The sequence below is a fragment of the Phascolarctos cinereus genome, unplaced genomic scaffold (genome assembly GCF_003287225.1).
Source record: "Phascolarctos cinereus isolate Bilbo 61053 unplaced genomic scaffold, phaCin_HiC Scaffold_4;HRSCAF=312, whole genome shotgun sequence".
NCBI classification, from domain to species: domain Eukaryota; kingdom Metazoa; phylum Chordata; class Mammalia; order Diprotodontia; family Phascolarctidae; genus Phascolarctos; species Phascolarctos cinereus.
In genome coordinates, this window is record NW_027555847.1 from 132,781,719 (window position 1) to 132,802,921 (window position 21,203).

At 38.2% G+C, this 21,203-nt stretch overlaps 1 protein-coding gene across 2 annotated transcripts in view; it reads left to right on the plus strand.

Annotated features, from left to right (window-relative positions):
* Positions 1-21,203, plus strand: part of LMF1 (lipase maturation factor 1) — a 729,514-nt gene that overhangs the window by 486,346 nt on the left and 221,965 nt on the right. The window lies entirely within an intron of this gene.

The window sequence follows — 21,203 nt, forward strand, 5'->3', positions numbered from 1 at the left end:
GAGGCTGGATCTCAGGTCCTCCTGACTTCAGGGCTGGTGCTCTATCCTCTGCGCCATCTAGCTGCCCTATGAAGCTTTTTTCTAGAGTGCTTGTGGGGCTTTTGTTGTTTGTTGTCACCCGTCTTACTCCGCTTATGCTCATTCTCTTTTGATGAGCCAGTTTTATTTCTGCATAGCAGTAGAAAAGACCTCATGTAGGAATGATAATACACATTTCTGGAAAACAGGTGATTCTGCGGTTTGTGAGGTCCTGGAGACTAGAGTCTAGTTTGGAGTCCAGAGTAGTGTCCAGGAGCAGCTGGCTAGTGCAGTTAATAGAGTGCCTGGCCTAGAGTCAGGAAGACATGAGTTTAAATCCAGCCTGAAGTCAGGAAGACTCATCTTTCTGAGTTCAAATCTGGCCTTGGACACTTACTAGCTGTGTGACTCTGGGCAGTCACTTAACCACTCCCGTAATCCTTGCCAAGAAAACCCCAGCGGGGATCATGAAGAGTTGAACATGACTGATTAACTAAACAACACCACAGGAGAGTGTTGTTTTCTCAAGATCCCTATCATGAGCTCCTGTTGAAAGCTATTACAGGGGCCGGTAGGTGGTAAGGTGAATAGACCAGCCTTGCCTGAGTTCAAATTTGGCCTCAGACACTTATTAGCTGTGTGACCCTGGGCAAGTCACTTATTGCCTCCAGAAAAAAAAAAAAACTTTAAAAAAAAAGGAAAGTTGTTACACATGGTAGGAGGAGGGTATTTCCAAAAAGACATATCCAATAGCCTTATTAAAAGGTCAAGAAAATAAAATTAATGATCAGTGACAGGAATTAAGTTGCACAGAAGAGGGACTGGAAATAATATTCATACACCAGAGTCTTTTTGGATGAAAAAAGTTGTTTATGTATAAAGATAATAAATACTTAACTAATTTTGAACAGAAAAAAAGGTAAAGTCTTATCCCTAATTCAGTGAAAAGTTGAATCTCAAACTATGCATTTAAAATTAATAGTTTTTGTTGCTTGCAAATAATGTAAATGCTTTCAGTTATCCTCCTACTCATGTAAAGCAAATATAAATGAGTACTAAGATGAAGGTTATATTATATAACCAGATGTTAAAGTCATTCACAACAGATAGCCACTACCTGCTCTACTCAAGAACTTGAGTAGTAATACTCCTGACATCCTCCTTTGGGTTTAATGACTTGCATTTTTAGAAATTTCACTCTTCCCTCTTATCCCTTTCTCAACTTGTCCTATGATCTTAAGATTTCCAGAAAATCAAAAGTAGATACCCATCTCTGGAGACTGTTGTGAATTCCCATTGGTAATACATAGATAATCCAAACTTCTTCCTCATTTTGAATCATATCTTCCATGTCAAAATTGTCTCCAATTCTAAGTCAGTGGAGTCCAAATTCGTGAAGTTTTATTGTACGGCTAATATGAAATACCCACATGCTTAATTGCTTCCATAGAATTCTTCTAGTCCTTAATAAAGCCTTAAAAATACTTTTTAAAAAGTTACATAGCATGAACATATAAACTAACTTTTGAATATGTTTATGAGGTTAGAAATTTTTTGAAATTATTTTTTAAAAAAATGCAAGCTATATAAGGCACAATTTTAAAGCATCTTGCTGTTGTAATAAAAGACATGTCATTTATATCAAATGGCAGACTAAAACATGAATGTTGTTTACCAGATACTTCCCAATTCCTTATAATTCTCTCCACAAATCAGGGTGACATAAATGAGGCAGTGTGGCATAATAGAAAAAAGACTGGTTTAGGATTTCGGGACCTTAGTCATTGTCTCAACTCAATGGCTTGGTAGATGTTCCTGGGCAAATCACTTCTCCAGTGGGCTTTAGGTTTCTCATATGAGTCATATAAATTAGGTTAGATAAACTATATGATTCCTTCCATCTAGTATATGATTCTCTCAATGAAAATAGCTAAAATCAAATGAGGATTTACTTGATTGCCCAGATTATCATACATACCAGATACTGAATTTTGTTGTGTCAGAAATAGAGCATGAAGGGGCAGCTAGGTGGCGCAATGGATAGAGCACCAGCCCTGGAGTCAGGAGGACCTGAGTTCAAATCCGGCCTCAGACATATAAGACTTACTGGCTGTGTGACTCTGGGCGAGTCACTTAACCCCAATCGCCTTGCCCCCACCCCCCCAAAAAATAGAGTATGAACTGGTTTTAAATATTATTATAATGGTTCCCATTTTAGATACTTGTAAGTTTTTTTTCTTTAAATTCTTAATTATTTTAGTTCAGAGTTTGTAACTCAGCTTCCTCAGTGGAAGATAAAGCAGGGTCTCAGGTCTTATGCATTTAAATTATTTTCTGTCTTTTTTGTAGTGAAAGTACAGCTACAGACCTATCTCCCTTTGTAGCAGGTGACCTTTTACAAAAACAAAAACAAAAAAAACCCCTTAGTTTGCTTCCACTGGTGACAGATCAACCTCCAGATTTCAAATTATTTTGATTTGGAAACTGAGATTCTCATGATACTTGATGAGGCTTGGGGGTTTACTTTAGTTTCAGTGGCTTCAGCACTAACTGAAGCTCAGGATCCTGCCTGAGCCAAGGACTTTTCCCTTCTAGTTTCAGGTAACATTTGTGGTAACACATTATTCTCTAGCGCTCAAGCAATATACTTAGAATCATAAAATATCTGAGCTGTAAGAGTCCTCAGAAACCATCTAGTCTAACTCTTCTTCAAAACAAGAATCCCCCCATAGCATCACAAATCAGGGTCACACAAGCACTGCTTGAAGTTTTCTCGTGGTGTTAGACTTAGTACCTACCCAGGCAAGACATTCCATTGTTGAACAGCTCTGATTATTAGGAAGTTCCTTTTTATGTTAATTTGAAATTTGAAATCTACCTCCCAAAACTTTGTCCCATTGGTCCTAGTTCTGCCTGCCCTCCAGTATCTGGGGATAAGCAGATTTAATCCAACTGCTCTTCCCAATGAAAGAAGGAAGGAAGGAAAGAAAGAAACGGGAAAAGGAGAAATGAAAGAAAAGAAGAAAGAAAAAGAAAAGGGAGAGGAGGGGAAGGGTGTAAAGGAAGGAAGAAAAGGAAAGAAAAAAGAAAAAAATACTTATTGAGCATGTACTGTGTGCAAAGCACTATGCCAAGTGCTGGCAATACAAATAGGGAAAGCAAGACAGTCTTTGCTCTTAGGGAGCTCCCATTCCTCATGATCACCCTTCAGAACTATGGAGATACTGACTTTTGAAGAAGCAACATGGTACAGCAGAAAGAACCAGGTGACCCAGGTTCTCGTCCTGGCTCTGCAAATAGTTAGCTGTGTGAAAGTAGACAAGTCTCTTCTTGGCTCTGGACCCCAATTTCTTCATCTGTGTGAGTGAGTCAGACTAGATGATTTCTTTTGGCTTTAAAATTGTATAATGGATTACAATGGATAATAAAACTATTATTTAATCTTTAAAACTTTTAACAGCGTAGGTTCCAACTAGAGTCATCTAGCCACAGATCCCTCACCTCCACCTCCCATTCCAATGGGAACAAAAGTTTGATTCCCTTCCTCCCCCAATCTAATTATCACTGTGAAAAATGTGAAGGATCAATGCCCCTGGGCTTCTAGTGTCCCAAGACAATGAATGCCTCTTCCTCTGCAGCCCTAATTCTAAGTGTTTAGCCCAAGATGTTTATTAATAAATTACATTAGGTCAGAGTAAATGAGCAGTCTGGTCTCGGGGAATGCTAACGTGGTTCTCATGGTCTCTATTGTGACCCTATTGTATCCTAAAATCCTGACCTCCAACTCCCAGTCATGCCTGAACCAAGCAGTCAGTTGTCTCACATTGGCTGGGCTCTGGCTGTCATCACAATGTTATTTTAATGATTTTATTGGAAGAATTTAATAAAAATTTTATCTGCACTGTTTTATTAAGAGGCATCATCATGACTAATAGGAGATAAAGTGTGTTGCTAATAAAACAAGGTTAGACAACTCACCTAAATTAAAAAAATCACAGTCTCCAGTGGTTTATGGGTTCTTGTGAAGGACATTAGAGATATCTAGAGCAGAGCAGACCCCCCCCACCCTGAGCCACTCCTTTGGTGAAATTTCAGGCAAGTACTGCTGAAGAAGAGACTAGACTATTGTGATGTTGTTGAAATGTCCACTTTTTTTTCTTCTCTGGATCAAGAGCACGTTGGTTTTTCCATATCCAAGAACCACACGCATTAAACCACACTCCAAAGTAGAAGGGGGTGGACAGAGCTGGTGTTCTGCAATAGCATATATTACCATGTTATCTCAGAGTTAGGATAAGTTTCAGTGAGTTCTGTCTTTTCAAGTACAGTTACAGGCTGATGTTGCCTTTTAGGAAAATCACTAAGAAGAGAAAACTTTTTTTTTTAAAGAATCTTACTCATCTGTCTTAGGACAAACATTACTTCTTGACTTCTAATGTGTATTTCCTATGGAATGTTGGGAGGACTGAATTTGTCATAGGATTAAAAACTGAAAGAGGCCTTAGAGATAATCTAGTCTAGCTTCCTCATTTTACAAGTGAGGAAAGTAAGGCCCAGAGAAGTGAAACAGGGACTTGCCCAAGTTCATGAAGGTATTAAGTAACAAAGTAGGGATTTTAATCTAAAATGTTGAATATGTGTTCAGTTATCCCTTTTCTTGAGCAGTGTTTGAAATAACACAAAATCTTAACTCCTCTGGAATAGTGTTACTTTTGGTCATGGCCACCATGGAATGGTGCTCCAGTAAGCCTTTAAAACCCAGCAATTTTTTCTCCCCTCTTGAACCCATATTCCCTCCATAGCTGTGTATCACCTATGTGGAAGAGGGGGATGGTTTAAAAATACACATGCAAGAGATTCAAACCTTATATTAAAGATTTTCATTATAGCTAGCCTTCATTCTTATTATTTTGTTCCAAGATGAGTTGGACAGTTATCCTCCTATACTTAAAAATAATTATTTTCAGATCTCAGTCTTCTCTGGGATTAATAACCCCAATTATAATAAATATTCTCTATAGCTATGTAATATTTGTTTCTATACTAACTCATTTCTACATCAATTTACTTCTTCACATATCTGTATTCAGCTATGGAATGCTGCACTGATTTTAGTTTTGATTAGAGCAGAAGATATTGAGATGTGTTTGTGACACTATTTAGATTTATTATGTATTATATTTCTGTCTGGTAGGAGCAATATATTTTCCTCTTCCTCCATACAATTTAGGCTACTTTTTCCTTCTAAGTTATTGAGATATTCCTCAAGACTTGGTTGGCTCAGAGGACAAATGGTTCAATCTGTTGGTGGCACTTCTTTATTAGTTCAAGTACAGGGCAGCCAGATTCCAAGAATCTGAGAGAAGGATATGCATGATGTATAATAGCAGGCAAGAGAGCTGTGCTTGGGTGAATCTACTTGTGGTGTCCTTTAATACCAATCCTTGTCAAAAATCCTTCTTCAGCTAAGGCAGTCTCCTTTTGTTAACTGCTTAATGACTTGAGTGTCTCATTTTGTTCCAGTATCTAACCCAAATTATTGTGGGACTGGCCCGAGTCAGATCCCAACTAGAATATTTTATTTTTTTTTAAACTTTCAAGACTTGAAGAAGCTGTGATTTTGTCAGTATGGATACTCTCTATTGACACAAATGGTAACCACCCAGGCTTAGTAAGTGGCCTTTCAGAGTGGTGAGAGCCTAAAATGCCATCACTCTTTAGCCAGCCTAGTGATGAGTCTTTTTAATTTAGCTAGACTTGCCCTTGAATGAGAAGATATATATTTATTAGACTCATACTCAAAATCTTTCCACCTTGGGTAGGACCTGTCAGAGCTTTTACTTTTCCTGAATAGGCTTATGAGAGCCTCAGGTCACCTCTGCATCATAATGAGACATCAGAAGAGTACTTCATTGTAGAGAAACTGATATGTACTTGTATCCATGTCATTTGTTGTTGTTAACTATGGCACCACATAGATGAAACCGCCGCTGGTCATGGTCAATTTGGACTCCTAGATATTGTTATTCAGTGCTTATATAAAACTAGCAATTTTTGTGCAGTTTAGTTTACCTTCATTCCTACTTTTACATCTATTAAAATTAACTTTTGGGGGTACATTTCTGACTTTTCAGTGCCATCTTTATGAATATGCTCCCTAATTTATTATTCAGGTAATCACTGTAACCATGAAATAGACTCAGGACTAGCTTATGTGGAATACATATTCTTATTTCCCTAAAGAGTTCTGAATTTACTTCATGGACTTAACTAAGCTTTAGATTTAGAAGGGTCCTCAGAGGCCATCTAATCTAACCAATAACTGATCAAGAATCCCCTCCACAGCTGATTGTCTGACTTTAGCTTAAAGACCTATTCAAGTGAGAAGAAGCCCACTGGCTCCCAAAGGCAGTCTGTTCCAAGTTTAAATTGTACACAGTAGGTGCTTAACAAATGCTTGTTGACTGACTGTTCACTGAGGGCCAAAAAGAGGAAGTCTAGCCCTCTCAGTCAGGTCTCGGATGTTTGAAGACAGTTCATATATTCCAGTAGTTTATGAGTGAGCTAAAAGTATCAGAAGTCTTACGGAAGTCTTTCTTTATCTAGTTAGTTTTCAGTTGTTTATGTTAATGATCTTTCTCCCTCAGAGACCGGAAGTCATTATTGGCAGAAAAACTAGAATCCTGCTCTCTGTCTGCTTTGTAAGATACCTACAAATAGCCTTGAAGTTGGTGGGAAACAGATACCTTTAGGTCTATGGGCAGAAGTAGCTGCCTCCCTGTTTTCACAACTAAATTACCTTAACAGTCTCCCTGATAAAAGCTAGGATTTGAACCTAGGATTTCTGACTCCAAGTAGATGAGTGAGCAGTGAGCAGGTTGGGATCATTAGAAGTACTACACAGTTTTCCACATTAACCCTATGTAACCCTCATTCATCATCCCTATGTAGAATGGTCATTCTAGGAGGAAAAAAAAGGGAAATTGACAATTTACCCCAATAATTTTATGAAAATCAAAGACTGTAAGAAAAAAAGTTTATGTGTTCAGATAATGATGGGAGATAAAATATGCTGGTATTTACTATTCCCTTTATTAACAAATTAGGATGGATAAAAGATAAATAAAAATTATATAACTAGATCATAAGCATCATTCAATTTTTTAAAAAACAATTTTTATAACATTAACATGTGATATGGTATTTTATAAAAATGGATAAGCTGAATTTAATTAAATGAAAGTTAATAAGGATAAATGCAATGTTATAAACTTGTGTAAAAAAAATAACTGTACCAACACAGAATGTGACTAGACAACAGTTTATATGGGCAGAAAAAAAACTAGGGAAGGGGTAAGCTTAATATGTGCCAGCAAGCTTAATATGTAATGTTACAGATCAATAGCTAATACTAACCCAAGATTCATAGAAGTTTATGATATAGAATAAAGAAGATAATAGTCCCATCATCCTCAGCCCTTTGCAGTCAACTTATAGAGTGTCCCAATTCTGGTAGCAACATTTTAGGAATGTCGCTGTACATATATATGTACAGAACCAGAGATTATGAAAACACTTAAACTATGTCATGCAGGACCTTCATTGAAGAAAGAGGCCTTGGGATAGATGGCTTTGAATCCTCTTTTATCATCCTTATTCATTGTTTAGTGCCAACATAAGGAACAGTTTGCTTATCTGTACTTTATCCTACAGAGGTAGCTGATGGCTCAATGGATAGAGCACTGGGCCTGGAGTGAGGAAGACCTGAGTTCAAATCCAACCTCAGACACTTCTGGCTGTATGACCCTGGGCAAGTCACTTGAACTCTGATTGCTTGACAAAAGGATCCAATAGATCCACTGAAAAAGGAAATGGCAAGCCACCTCAGTATCTTTGCAAAGAAACCCCCATTTTAAAAAAATGGCCATGCTTACAAAAAGTTGGACACAACTGAACAACAATCATCGTTTTATCCCATAGATAACAGGGAGCACTGGAAGGTCTTTGAGCAATTAATTAGTGACCCAACACAGTGACCCAAACACATCTGTGTATTAGGAGAATTACTTCTGCTTATTTCAATTTGTCGTTATATAAAGGTCATCCCAGAACCACTGCAGCGAAGAAATGAGCGTAAGTGTGTAAATGTATACGTTTTTCATTTTCCAGGGGCACCTCAGAATATTGTAATAATGTTTTCATCTTTCATATTTCTTTATAAAGAAAATGGCTTATCATGCATCACTTCCTTCCCTTGACATGGCAACATGGTCTCCCATATAGTAATGGAAAACCATGGGGGGCTGGAGGAGCTACTTTGTACCCATAATAAATGTCAGAGAGACAGTAAGATCTGTGTGCGTCGGAGGGGGTGTCATTTTCAGATTACTCTATTGCTTTCTGAAAGGATTATGGACGGTCTTGTTAAAGCTTCACTTTCCCCTTGATTTAAGTACAGCTGGAAAGGTAGCTTTGAGACTGTATTTAATAACTAGTCCTTCAGCACAGGGAGGTGTAGAAAGTAATTTGTCCCTCTGCCAAAGCCAAGAAAGAATGGGCATTTTGTTCTTTACTTCACGGTGATTTTACCTGCATGTATTATGGAAAGAGGGAGAGACGTTACTACTGTTACTCTACACACTGGGTTGATTTATTGAAATTGGACCCTGAAAATGTAACTTACTAGGTACATTATGACATGGAATTTCTAGGGGAAATATACAATTGGTCTGGTTATTTTTTTTTCCTCTCCAGGTTTGGGCATCCTTCCAGAGTTTTACATTAAAGAACAAACCTTTTAAATTAGTTCTGAATTTTAATATAATGCAATTTCACACCCTTTCTTTCTTTTAATTTTTTACTAGAAAGGCATCTGAGCTCTAGATTCTTGAGCTATGTTTCATTTTTCACAGCTCTCCCTTCATGGCCTTATACCCGTGGTTGTGCTTCCCAGTCCAGGCTTTACTCTGTAAGAACACAAGATTTCTCCATTACTCAGAGAGTACTTGGTTCAGTGTTGTTTTTTTCCCCTATTAAAAACTAATTATGATGACAACAAAAGCAAGGCTATGATATATTTCTTTAATGTTTGCTCTAGTCTAGCAATATACAAGATGTCCCGAAAGTATCAGTTCAATTTTAAACTTTAATAAGCTTTAGTAAGCTTAAAGCTACTTTACCTCTCTGCCTCCCTGTTCCATTATCTGTAAATTTGTATAAAGCAGCTTGTGATTTAAAGTCAAAACAAAACAAAAACTTTACTTTGCTGCAATGCCTTAATAAACTTAAGACTACACTAGGACTTTTAGGAAACTGTATATATAATGAGGTTTTAGAGTTTCTCATCCCCAAAACATCTTTTGGCACTGAGTCCACATAGTAGGAAGCAAGAAGAGAAGCTTTGTGCATGCCCTACTCAAACCCCATCTACATGTACAAAGAAATTATATTCAGTCAGTATCATTTGCCCAAAGATATCCATGACCTGATGAATCTGCACCAGGTCTCCAGTGCTAGCCCACTAAAAGAGAGGATGAGGCTGGGGAAATTTGCTTGTTTTATTAGGGATAGGAGGGAGTTGGATTAGACAATCTCTTCTAGCTATTAAACATATAATGCATAGGGATTTGGTTTTTTTTAAGAAAAGGGAAAATAATTGAAGAAAAGGATAAGTTTTATGTAAATAAAATATTTATTTTTAATAAGGCTACATTTAATTCCTGACTTAAGAGCAACAAAAATGGAAAATAGATTTCAGGATCCTTTACTGATGCAAATATGGAAATTCAACAGGAAGAGACCCTTTGTAAATCAGTAATATAGTAAAAAAAAAATTATGTTCTCCTCAGAGAGCAACCATTGTGTTTAGTGAAAAAGTAACTTACTTATTTGAACTATCCTCAATTTCCCTTTTTTCCCCCAGTCTTTTTAAAATTTGTAGTTATTTTGCTATCTGGACATTTAAACATACTAACATGGAATAGATATCTATCTCACACTGACTAGTCTGACCTTTCCATTTTCCGTGCATACAGTTAAGCAACTTCAAGAAATGGCAATCAGCTGATTATCTCATTTCAACTATGTGTCATAAATATTGTGGTAGATAAATATTCATCCTATGTTAATTGATTTCTAAATAGATGAACTTTAAGAAGCACCCATGGTTTCCTGGTGTTGGAAGAACTTTAGCTGTGAAAAGGAGGGATTGGATTTTATGTTGATATGGGATTGGAGTCACATCTATATGTTGAACTGACAGTAAGATGAAGGATTTAATTCATTGTTTGAATATTAAAGATTTACAGAGGATTAGGATCAATCGATTTAGATATTGAAGTACATTTAGTCTGTCCATTCATTTTGTAGATAAAAAAAAAACTGAGGCCTAGAAGAGTAAGTAGTTTGCCTAATATCACCTAGGTAGCAAGTAACAGAATCAAGATTAGAGTCCAGATCCTCTAACTCCAAATTCAAGGCTATTTTCAACAGTTTACCTATTGGTATAGTTAAATGACTGAAGAAAAAAGTGTTTAACTTATATTTACAGTGTGGAGAATGGCAGGAGGAGATTAACCTCTTCTACATTCTCTTCATGCCTCCTACATTTCCCTTCTTCAAAGATCTTTCTGCATTTTTTTTAAGCAGACAGTTGACACCATGGTGTACTAAGATGCAAGACTGTGTTTGAGTTTTACCTCTGCCAGTCATTATTGTGTGACCCTGGAGCAGTTATTCCTTCTTTCTCAGCCTTAGTTTCCTCCTTTGAAAAACAAGGGGTTGGAATTAAATGAGAGTCAAGATCTCCTCAAACAAGAAGAAACCAGCCTTAGGTCTTAAGGAGTTGCATGAGAAACATGGAGGTTAAATGATATACTGCCACCACCACAGAACTGGTAAATGTCACAGGAGATATTGGAGCCCATGTCTTCCCAAGTCCAAGGCCAGAACTTTGTCCATCATGTCCTTCTGCCACTTAATTTGATAGATGTCCTATATTTATCCTCTTGGCACCTTCAGAGTAGAAGCAAGTGGAGGAGGAGATGAGCTGTTACCTGGACACAAAGTGACTTTTTTTTTTAAACATTAAATCACAAGTTGCTTTATACCCAGTTTACAGATAAGGAATTAGGATGCAGAAAAAAACAAAGTAACTTATTCAAGGTTATAAAGTGAAACATTGGCAGTCCTGAGAGTAGAAGGTGGGACCAAATTTTTTCCTGGTCCCCATTTGACTTTAGAGAGAGAATATATCCCAGAGACATATGGTCCCTTGGTTTTGGATGATTGGCCAAACCTTCCTTTTAAGTAGGAAAAAGGCGCTAGGATGGAGTTCCTTAGTATTTTTTTTATTTGAGAAAGAACATCCGCATAAAGCCTAGATAAATCTCCAAGAAGTAGAGGCTAGCTGGAGAATGATGCTAATCCCTGTTTGGAATTGGAAATGGAATTAAAACACTCGAGGTTCATACCTGAGTAGAGTCTCCTCCTTTTTTCAGCTTTTATTTATTAAATTATCTCTAAATCATTTCAGTTTCTTTGGTGTGCATAGGAGATAATTTACAGCTGACCCTCATAGAGGATGCTGTGGATACTGGAGCTTGGAGCCTTGTATAAACCACCAATATCAGACTCAATTTGACAAATAGTTACTAAAATCAAGGTCCTATTCTAGGCCTTGGGATAGAAAGACAGAGGCAACAGTCTCTAGACTTGGAATTAGGATTAGAGTACAGAATTAGGTCCTGGAGTCAGGTATACCTAAGTTCAAATATGGCCACAGATTCTACCTCCGTGACCCTGGGCAAGTCACTTATACTCTACCTCAGTTTTTTTTTTTCATCTGTAAAGTAGAGGTAAAAATAACACCTCCCTCACAGGGTTGTTGTGAGGACCAAATGAGATGATATTTGTAAAGTGACATGGAGCAGGTGCTTGATATTTTTCCTTCCTTCCCTTTTCCTTTCCCTTCTCAAGGAACTTAACATTCCACTGGTCAATGACATTATATATTCTGCCAGTACTTAACATTCTAGTTCCTCATTGGAAGTGGCTTAGAATAGCTTCCCTTTTAGGCAGCCTGTTTTTCAGTAGACTCCTGAATACAACCCAAGTTCTCAAACAAGGCACCATCATTTTGTTATAGAGTGCTAGAAGATTCTGGACATGGTGCTAGTGTGGAGGTCTGGTTCCACCACATTGACTTCAGGTGGGAACTTGGCGTTATCCAGTGAACCCAGTAGCTTAGATCTTGTAACTAGAACAGAGAAGCCCAACATGTTTTCTCTTCACAGACTCCATTTTTGATTGCCCTAGTATCCAAACATTTAAAAGGTGTATTTTAGTTGCCTTAACAGTGCTTTGCTTTGGGGATTCTATGGATAATTTGCAAGAAGGCAGTCTGATTGAGTAGAACTGTTGGTGAATCAGAATTCTTGCAAAAAGAAATGTAAGCCACCATTTCTTGAAACACTTGGGAAGAGCATCTGGCTTGGATGAGGGTGGACTTTCTTATAGCCCTGTTGTAAATTGCTGAATAATTTAAAAATTATTTTTCCCCAAGTAAAAAGATTTGCTCTCCATTCAATCTGTATAAAAAGAGTGGTGACCATTAGAGGACTGTATGGCAGCAACATTAGAGCCGATGGAATTTTAAACATTCCTTAATTCTAGCTGTTTGAGTGGTTTTTACCTTCCAAGCAACTAAGCAAATAATTTTCCAAGAAACATACTTGTAAAAATTTTGAATATCAACTCTGGGAAAATGGTGTGGAGAAATCCTTATGTGATATGTTAAATATCTGAGCAAGAGCATTTGAGAAAAACACTGTTCTGTGAATCTTTGGCTTTTCCAACCTCTTCTCTAGCTCAGCGACTGAGTTTGAGGCAGGGTTGTGAGGGCACTTGTTGCATGGGGAGACAGGAGAGTCACTGACCCTGAAAGGGTTAAGTCTTGAGCAGGATTTCTAGAACAGTTCAGTTGTTTTACATTAGGACAGGGCGGCCCTGGCTGCCTTATGTGTTCTGGGACTCCGGGGCCGAGTCCCCAGTGTTAAATCTGCGTAACCAATGCCGTACAACTGGCACCAGCCTCAACCACAAGTGGCCGTTAAAATAAACATCCCAAGGCTTAACTGACAGGCAGAGTCAAGGAGAAACAGGCCTGCATGACGGGGAATATTAAATACTCTGCAAGAGCCTAACTCCCTAAGACAAACAATTCTACCTCCTCCATACTGTAGCACCCCAGCCTTTTGGCCTCAATGAGTGCACTGTTTGGGGTAGGCGTGTGCCTCTCTCGTGGGGTTAGGGTCTGGTGCCAGTGGTGGGGGAGTATGCTAGAAATTCAGCCCTGAAACCAGCTCAGTATAAACATGGGCACGAGCCACTGGAATCATTGGGCAGTTTGGCTACTGTGATTCCAGCAGCCCGAAGGAGGAGGAAAATGGCCAAGGGAAGGGGGCCCTGTTAAACATGTGCAAAATGAAGAGAGCTTTCAATGAGGAGGCCAAAACTGAACTGTCTGTAGAAGTACTGTGAGTTTATAGCAATCCAAGAGTTCAGTTCCCTTATCTACTTTTTCATGTATTTATCATGGTATATTAGTGCTTGGAAAGATTTTAAGGATCATCTAGTATTCTAGTCCTTCTCTTTCATATCCCAGAAAAAACTGAGGCCCAGAGAGGGACAGTTTCTTGCCTGGGGTCATATAGACAGTAAGTGACAAAGCCAGGAATGAAACCCTGATCTTGTGATTCCAGGTCTGGTGCCCTTTCTCGTGTGTGTCCACGTACTCACATGCCTTTCATACACAGATAGCAGTGAATGCTTAATTATGTCAATCAGCTGGTTTCTCAGCTCACTGCTCAGGGGATTTTGCTTAAGGAAGGAGGTAAAAAGATTTTACAGGCACCACACTGTGGTGTGATATATGAGAATGGCAGGCAAGGCAGGGGGTAGCAGGAACTAAGCTAGCCCCAATACGTAGCAACCTTCCTATTTCCCAGTGACAGGTTTCTGGGAGATGGCCTAGCAAGGTCAAGCCAGAAAAAATGGTAGGTGGGGGAAAAATGGAAATGTTCAGGGGCCTGGATAGGGAACCGGATTATCCCAGGAATATTCCTAAATCCTAGGAACTGGAAAAAGCCTTAGAGCTTACACAGTCCAACACCTTCTTTTTGTAGAAGAGGAAACTGAGGTTCACAATGGGTAAAGTAAAAATTACCCAAAACATCAGAATTTTTTTCAGATACACTGAAAAATGTATACTGCAGGCATATAGTTGTGGATGAATTGTCATTTATATCTATCAGGTACAATACCATTGTCAGTTGGATAAATTTGGAGTTTAATTCTTGTAGAACTGTCTTATATGAGTAAAAGTTAATGTGTCTGCCATTCCAGTTTAGTTGAAGTTTATTTAGTATTAGGGTCAAAGAGGTTTGCTATTTGCTGGTTGGAATAGTATTGTTAAAATTATTCTTTAACAACGAGGGAGGGAGAGAAAGGAACAGAGAGATAAAGACAGAGAAAGAGACAGGGAGGAGAAAGAGAAGAGAAAAGAAGTAAAGAATATATCTATTTGTTCCTAAATCAAACTAGAGTCTTCAAGTCTCAAGGTTGGAAGAAACTCCAGAGTTCCTCTAATGTAGGCTCTACTTGAAGCAAGAATTCTCTTTACAGCATTCCTGATAGGCTGTCAGCCCTGCAGATTCCACTTTCACATTTCCAACCATGCTGAGCTCCCTACCATGATGGAGAAAAAAGAGCCCTGGATTTAGAGTCAGAGGACCTGGATTCCAATTCTGGCCTTGTTACTACCTGTGTTGATCAGGGACAAATCATTTTAATCTTGGCAGTAGCTCTGTGAGATAGGTTTCCAGATGGGAAAACTGAGATTCAGAAGCTAAGTGACTGGCTAAAGTTCTTACAGATAATGGCTCAGCCAGGGGTGAACTGGAAAATTTAATAACAGGCTGTCCAAAAGGAAAAAATAATGTACTCTCAACATGCTTTTAAGTTTAATCTACATTCACATTTTTGCCATCATTTTCTTAAGTCTAGACAATCAACAGAGCAATAAATCAAGCTCTGATTTGTAGTACTTGCTGATTTCTTGAGTGTAAATGCTCACACTATAAATTTAATGATCAGGTCTTGTGAACTGATTCAAGCTGGCTCTAGCACTGCTGGCCTCAGCCAAGCTTGATAACCCACATCTTCTAATTCCCTATCCAGTGGCTATTCTTTCCACCATACCGTAACTAACTAAACCTTCTGATGGGTCTACATCTTTTGTGAAAGAACAGGCTTGGATACTAGTAAACATTTAGTGGTATAGGGCCTGGATTTCATTATTAGAGAATTCCCAAATGGGAAACTCCCTCTACCAATGCAGGCTGGCATCTTTTCTGTAACTTATAGGCTTGTAGAGAGCCCTGGCACCCTCAGAGGTGACTTGACTTGCCCAGGATTCCCCATCCAGTATGAGACAGAGCTGGGACTTGAACCCAGGTCTTCTTGACCCTAGAGCCAGCTATGTGTCCACTATACCATGCTGCCTCTCAAACACATGGCAGCTGACTACTAAATGATACTTATGAAGTGTCTGAGAGTGCATTAAGGCAGGTATAAAATCTATACCTGAATGGGTCCTAAGAGATCACCTAGTTCAGTGCCTTCGTTTTACAGAGGAGAATTTGAGTCCTGGAAAGGCTAGGTGACTTGCCTATAATTGTATAAATAGGTAGTAACAAAGCCAGGATTTAAAACCAGGTCTTCTGACTCTAAACCCAATGTTCTTTTCTAATATGCTGTGCTGCCACTCATAAATTATGATAGCTTTTTTTCTAACCCTAGAAAAAAAATTTTTTTTACCCTTTTCCTGCTTCTTTTCACACTTTTATCTCCCAGTGGTTGCTTTGGAGGTTATACTCCTTGCATGCCATCCTTATACTACCCTAAGAAACATAAACCGCTTATCTGAGCTGGTTAAATTGCTACTAACACTGCTTTCCCTCTGTAGAATTTTGCAGAGGTCTAATAAAACATTAGAGTACTTATATACCCAGCTCCTCCATGCTTTATCAGGCAAATTTCTGAAGTGACCTAAGTCCCACCTCATTCTCTGTTATATTAATTCTATCAGACCATCCTTTGAACCAGAGTTACACTAGCCCCAGTACATAGTGGTTCTTCCATTTCATCATCCTCAGCTTCAGGGAGGTAAAAGGTTTGGTAGAGAAGAAAGAAACTGGAAATTCACTAGACTCGGTCAGGGATCATAGTGAATACAGTTGCCTAACAGGCAAACAGGAGAACTTGGCGCTGACAGGATCTGGCTCACTGTTCCTTGGTGTCCTGAGTACAGATGCCCTCAGAAAATGGAGCACAGCCCTGTTTCCTCTTGGCTTCCCCAGGCATGGCAGAAGAGACTCAATACTTCAGTGGATCTATGCTCTCATTGATGTGGGCATGCATTGTCTCTGAAGGAGTATTCCAAGCATCAAAGGAGACAGAGTAGTGGAGATGCTGTTCAAAATATTGTAGATTAATTATTTTTTCATGAATGGGGTAGGTTGGTTTCTGAAAAACATTTTGAGCATTCTGTTAATACTTTAACCCCAGATTGGAGGACCCTTTGCTGTATATCTACCAAAAGGCAAGTAGCCATTTTTAATTATTTAGAAATTGATCAGCCAATTTATAGATTATCTGGGCCTTTTTTATTTTTCCCTTTTCCTTTGCGACTGGCCTTTTGGTAATTCCTCAGCCCTACAGAATGTGCAAAACTGAATCCTGTCAGTTTTACGACTTATTAGCAACTTGGATAAAAGGCATGGTGTAAGAGGGTTAAAATGAATTTCTAAAATGATATTATGCCATTTTACAGTTATTCATTTCTTCCCTTGCATTGTTGAAAATAAGGCTGAGTTGGCTATGCTTGGTGTAAAATTGTAATGAGGCTTACATTCCTGTAGCACTTTATAATTAACAAAGTACCTTCTTCGCAACAAGAAACCAAGGCTCAGAGCTGAAGAGACTTACCTGCAATGACAGTGCTAGGATTTGAATCTATGGCTTCTGAAAGAAACATCTGATGACTATTCTGGCCAACTAGGTTACATGATGAAGAAAGTAGATTTCTTTCATGGCCTCCCAAATACACCATTTTTCAATTCTGCCTCCAAACCCATTGCAATGTATTGTCAGTGTCCAGGACAAGGAAGCCACTCTCTGTCACTTTTTGTGTTAACCTATTCCTCCCACTCTTATTTTCTCCTGACAGCAGATAACAGTTTAGAATTTCTGCTGTCATGTACTATGTCAGTACTATGGTACTGAACTATTATATCAGGATGTTTTGTGTTGTTATTATCTTGTTGCAACATTATAGGAAAGTTTGTCATGAAATAAGTATTCCTTAAAAAAAAATGGCCTTGCTTCCCTGATCATGGTAACACAAGGGGTGATGCAGAGGCTTATATCACTTTTCAGCCTGGACCAACTCTATTTTTTCCTTACTGTTAGCCAGATAATGCATAGATTTGGGTGTTCTTACCCTTGCCAACCTTCCTCGAAATGGCATGAAAAGCTATTTCATATTTCACACCTATTGTAGGTCTGTTTTAAGACTTAGTGGTTTTATAGAATGCATAATAGGAGTTCTCTCCACCAGTGTCTCCTGCTGGTGTTAGAACTGATATTCTAACAAACAGAAGTGATGTTAGTCAACTCACTTCACTCTTTGTAATAAAGCTTTGTAAAAACGACAACAACATCTAATCAGTGTAATTTCTGGTCCCTATAAATAAACAAGGGCTAGATTTGAACCAGGGCCGCTGAGGTTAAATTCATTCTATACTTTATCTGAAACCCTTTGTGAGTTTGTGATTTTGGGATGCGTGTAAATGTTACAACAACCTTTTTTTTTTCCCTTTGCCTGTCTTGAAGACATGTATTTGTGCACTTGCGGATATATATGACAGAGCTGACCCAATGGGTAATGAATAATATTTCCTTTAGACAGATAGGCCCTTATTTTCTTACAGCCATTTGGAAGTATTATTTAAAATACCAACTACTGATAAAGGACAAAATGAGATGATTTGTGTAACTGAACCATGTAGCATCCATATTATTTAGTTTTAATGTGTTGATTTCATTCATTTGAAAAGTTAAAGCTAGACAGAGTGCAACTCTGGGTGGGTGGTGCTTACCCTCCTCCCTCTCTTTTTCAGTTTGATTTGGCTTAAAGCTAAGTGGTGTTCCAGTTTGGAGAATTTGAATGTTCAACAAGGTAGCAAGTTCCTAATGACACAATTTCGTCTTTATGAACACACTTTATGAAAGATCCCACTGTTCGTCTTGATTTTGTAACCCTCCTGTGTAAAAGCCAGGCCTCAAACCAGTCTAATCTAAACATAGGCGCGAGCCGTAAGCTTTCCTTAGATACACTGCCCCCTGATTTCAGGGCTGTGTTCTTTGGCCTGCTGTGTGGAGCGTCACATTTATAAGTATGTGAGAAAAATAATTATAAAGGTGATATGGTTCCAATTTTAACACTGCTGCATATTTTCTTTATTTGAAAATGCAAACTCATTCTGTGATTTTCCTTGAGCTAAACGGCCCCAGTAGTTCTGAGTAGGTTAAATACCAGACCTACATGGGATCTTCTCCAAAATGCCCTCCCAGGATAGGAGAAATAGGTCTTGTAAATCAAGATCATCACCAGTAGCTTTAAAGTCAGGGTGTTAGATAATACATTTTATTAACCTTCTTATATCTCTGTAAGATATTTGGGGATCATTTCTTCCCCAGGGTAAGAAGAAAAAATATCCAGGGAGAAAAGGGTTTGAATATTTGGGTTCTCTTTTGATGTGTTTTATATGTACCATCTTAGGTGAACGGTGAACTATTTTACTTTCTCAAATTATAATAATATAGCTTATACTTATAATTTGAGAGAGGCAGTATGTAGTGGAGTCTGCTGACGTGTGTTCAGGTTCTCCTTCTGATAGGAAGGTTCTTCTGTGGGATCACTGACACGTTTTGTAGCCTTCTTTTTCACCCCAGGTAGTTCTCTAAGACTGAATGGCCAAGGGAGGACCTGTCAGTCTGCACAGAAAGGGCGAGTGGCCACTGCAGTAATTCCCTGAGCTGATGCAATCACAGATTCAAGTGAAAATCATTTTCAGAAAACCTTAATGACCTCAGTGAAGATCACCTGGTCTGATCCCATTCTTTTAAAGGTGAAGAAAGTGAGGCCCAGAGAGAGGAATAACTTGCCCAGGGAAGTAAATTACATGGCAGAGCTGCTTTTAGCCAGCTCCTCTCACCTCATACACAGTGTGCTTGGCTGTTTCCTCAAGTGAACATTGAGGATGATGAGACTTTTTTTTTTTAACTTTTTAAAAAATTTTGTATTTGGGTCTCAGAGACTCAGATATTAAACACGAAGAATATCTCAATGTGTGTTATTTTTCCTACTTCATTTTCTTCCCTGTCAACATTTTTTAGTATATCTTCTAAGACTTGCATAGCCTTTGAGAACCACCCATGGTCACCTCCATGCCATAAGGGAGCATTAAAGTAAGACTTCTGTAGAGGTGATTATGTAAAAATAAGCCTAGACTCTAGGCCCTAGAGAAGCCAGTCTGGTCACTGGCAAACTCACTTGACCTCTGTCTCCTTAACAGAGAGAAAGAAAGAGAGAGAGAGAGAGAGAGAGAGAGAGAGAGAGAGAGAGAGAGAGAGAGAGAGAGAGTGAGAGAGAGAGAGGGAGAGAGAGAGAAAGGGAGAGGTCTAACTTTGTTTTGCTACATATTCATAAAGATGAGAAGCTATTGTTGGGATCATATACAGCTTGAAAGTAAATTACCGCTGGATCTAGAGTCAGTAAGACCTGACTTCAAATCCAGTCTTGGACACTTACTAGGTGTATCACCACAGGCAAGTCACTTAACTCCTGCCTGACTCAGTCTCTTCATCTGTAAAATGAGGATGATAATAGCACCTACCTCACAGCATTGTTGTAAGGATGAAATGAGATATTTGTAAAGCACTTCAGAAACTTTAAAGTGCTATGTAAGATGCTATTATTATTAGTTACTGATAACAGTAATAGCATTTTTATTTTATAAAGCATTATTGTTATTCATAATAGCATTATTTAATATACATATAATGGCATTAATAATAACTAATAATAATGGCATTGTCATAATAACATTGTTATTGTTGTTAATAATAATCACTGACATTCAAATAACATTTACTATGTGCCAGGCACTATGTTAAGTGCTTTATAATTATTATCTTACTTGATCTTCACAACAACCCTGGAAGGTAGCTGCTATTATTATCCCCATTTTACAGATAAGGAAACTGAGGCAAACAGATTTTTTTTTTTTAAACAGTGATTTGCCCAAGGTCACACAGCTAATAGGTGTCTGAGGCTGGATTTAAACCCTGGTCTTCCTGACTCTACCTGGCACTCTATGTAATGTACCACCTAGCTGCCCCAATATCATTATTGTCATCATCATCATCATCATCTCCAAAGAGTCCAGTAAAGAGGAAAAAAAATCCGTAACAGACAGGTGGTCTTTTTTAAACGTTTGATTATTTCTAGGATGGACTAGAAACCAGAGCTGGAGTCAGTTTTAAAGAAGATACATGGAATCACTTAATTTTAATTGTGAAATAATGATTCATGAATGCATATGGAACAAGATACCAAATAAAATAGTCCCCACTTCTGAGAACATTTTCTGAAGCCTCATGGAACAGAGCTAAGTTACACTTAGATAAATTTCATGATGGTGGCTTTTACTACTCCCAGTGACTAAGTTAGAAATCTCTCCTTATGCTAGCCAAAGAATGATGGAAAAGACACATAGTGAAACCCTTATTTATATAAAATCTGAAGTTGAGAGAATATTAAAATATAATAGAATGGCCTTTAGAGGAAACACGAAGTCATTTAAGGAAATTCAAGTTTGGGGAGTGTCTCATGAGATGGAAGAAAGCTTACCACATTATAGATTAAATTAGATTACTCAAAAGATTAATAAAGTATTTTGTATATGAATGGGATCATCTAGGGAAAATAAAATAATTGTGTAATTATTCCCAACTTACAAGGAATAGACTTAAAGTGGCATTGCTGCATGGTGGTGGGCATT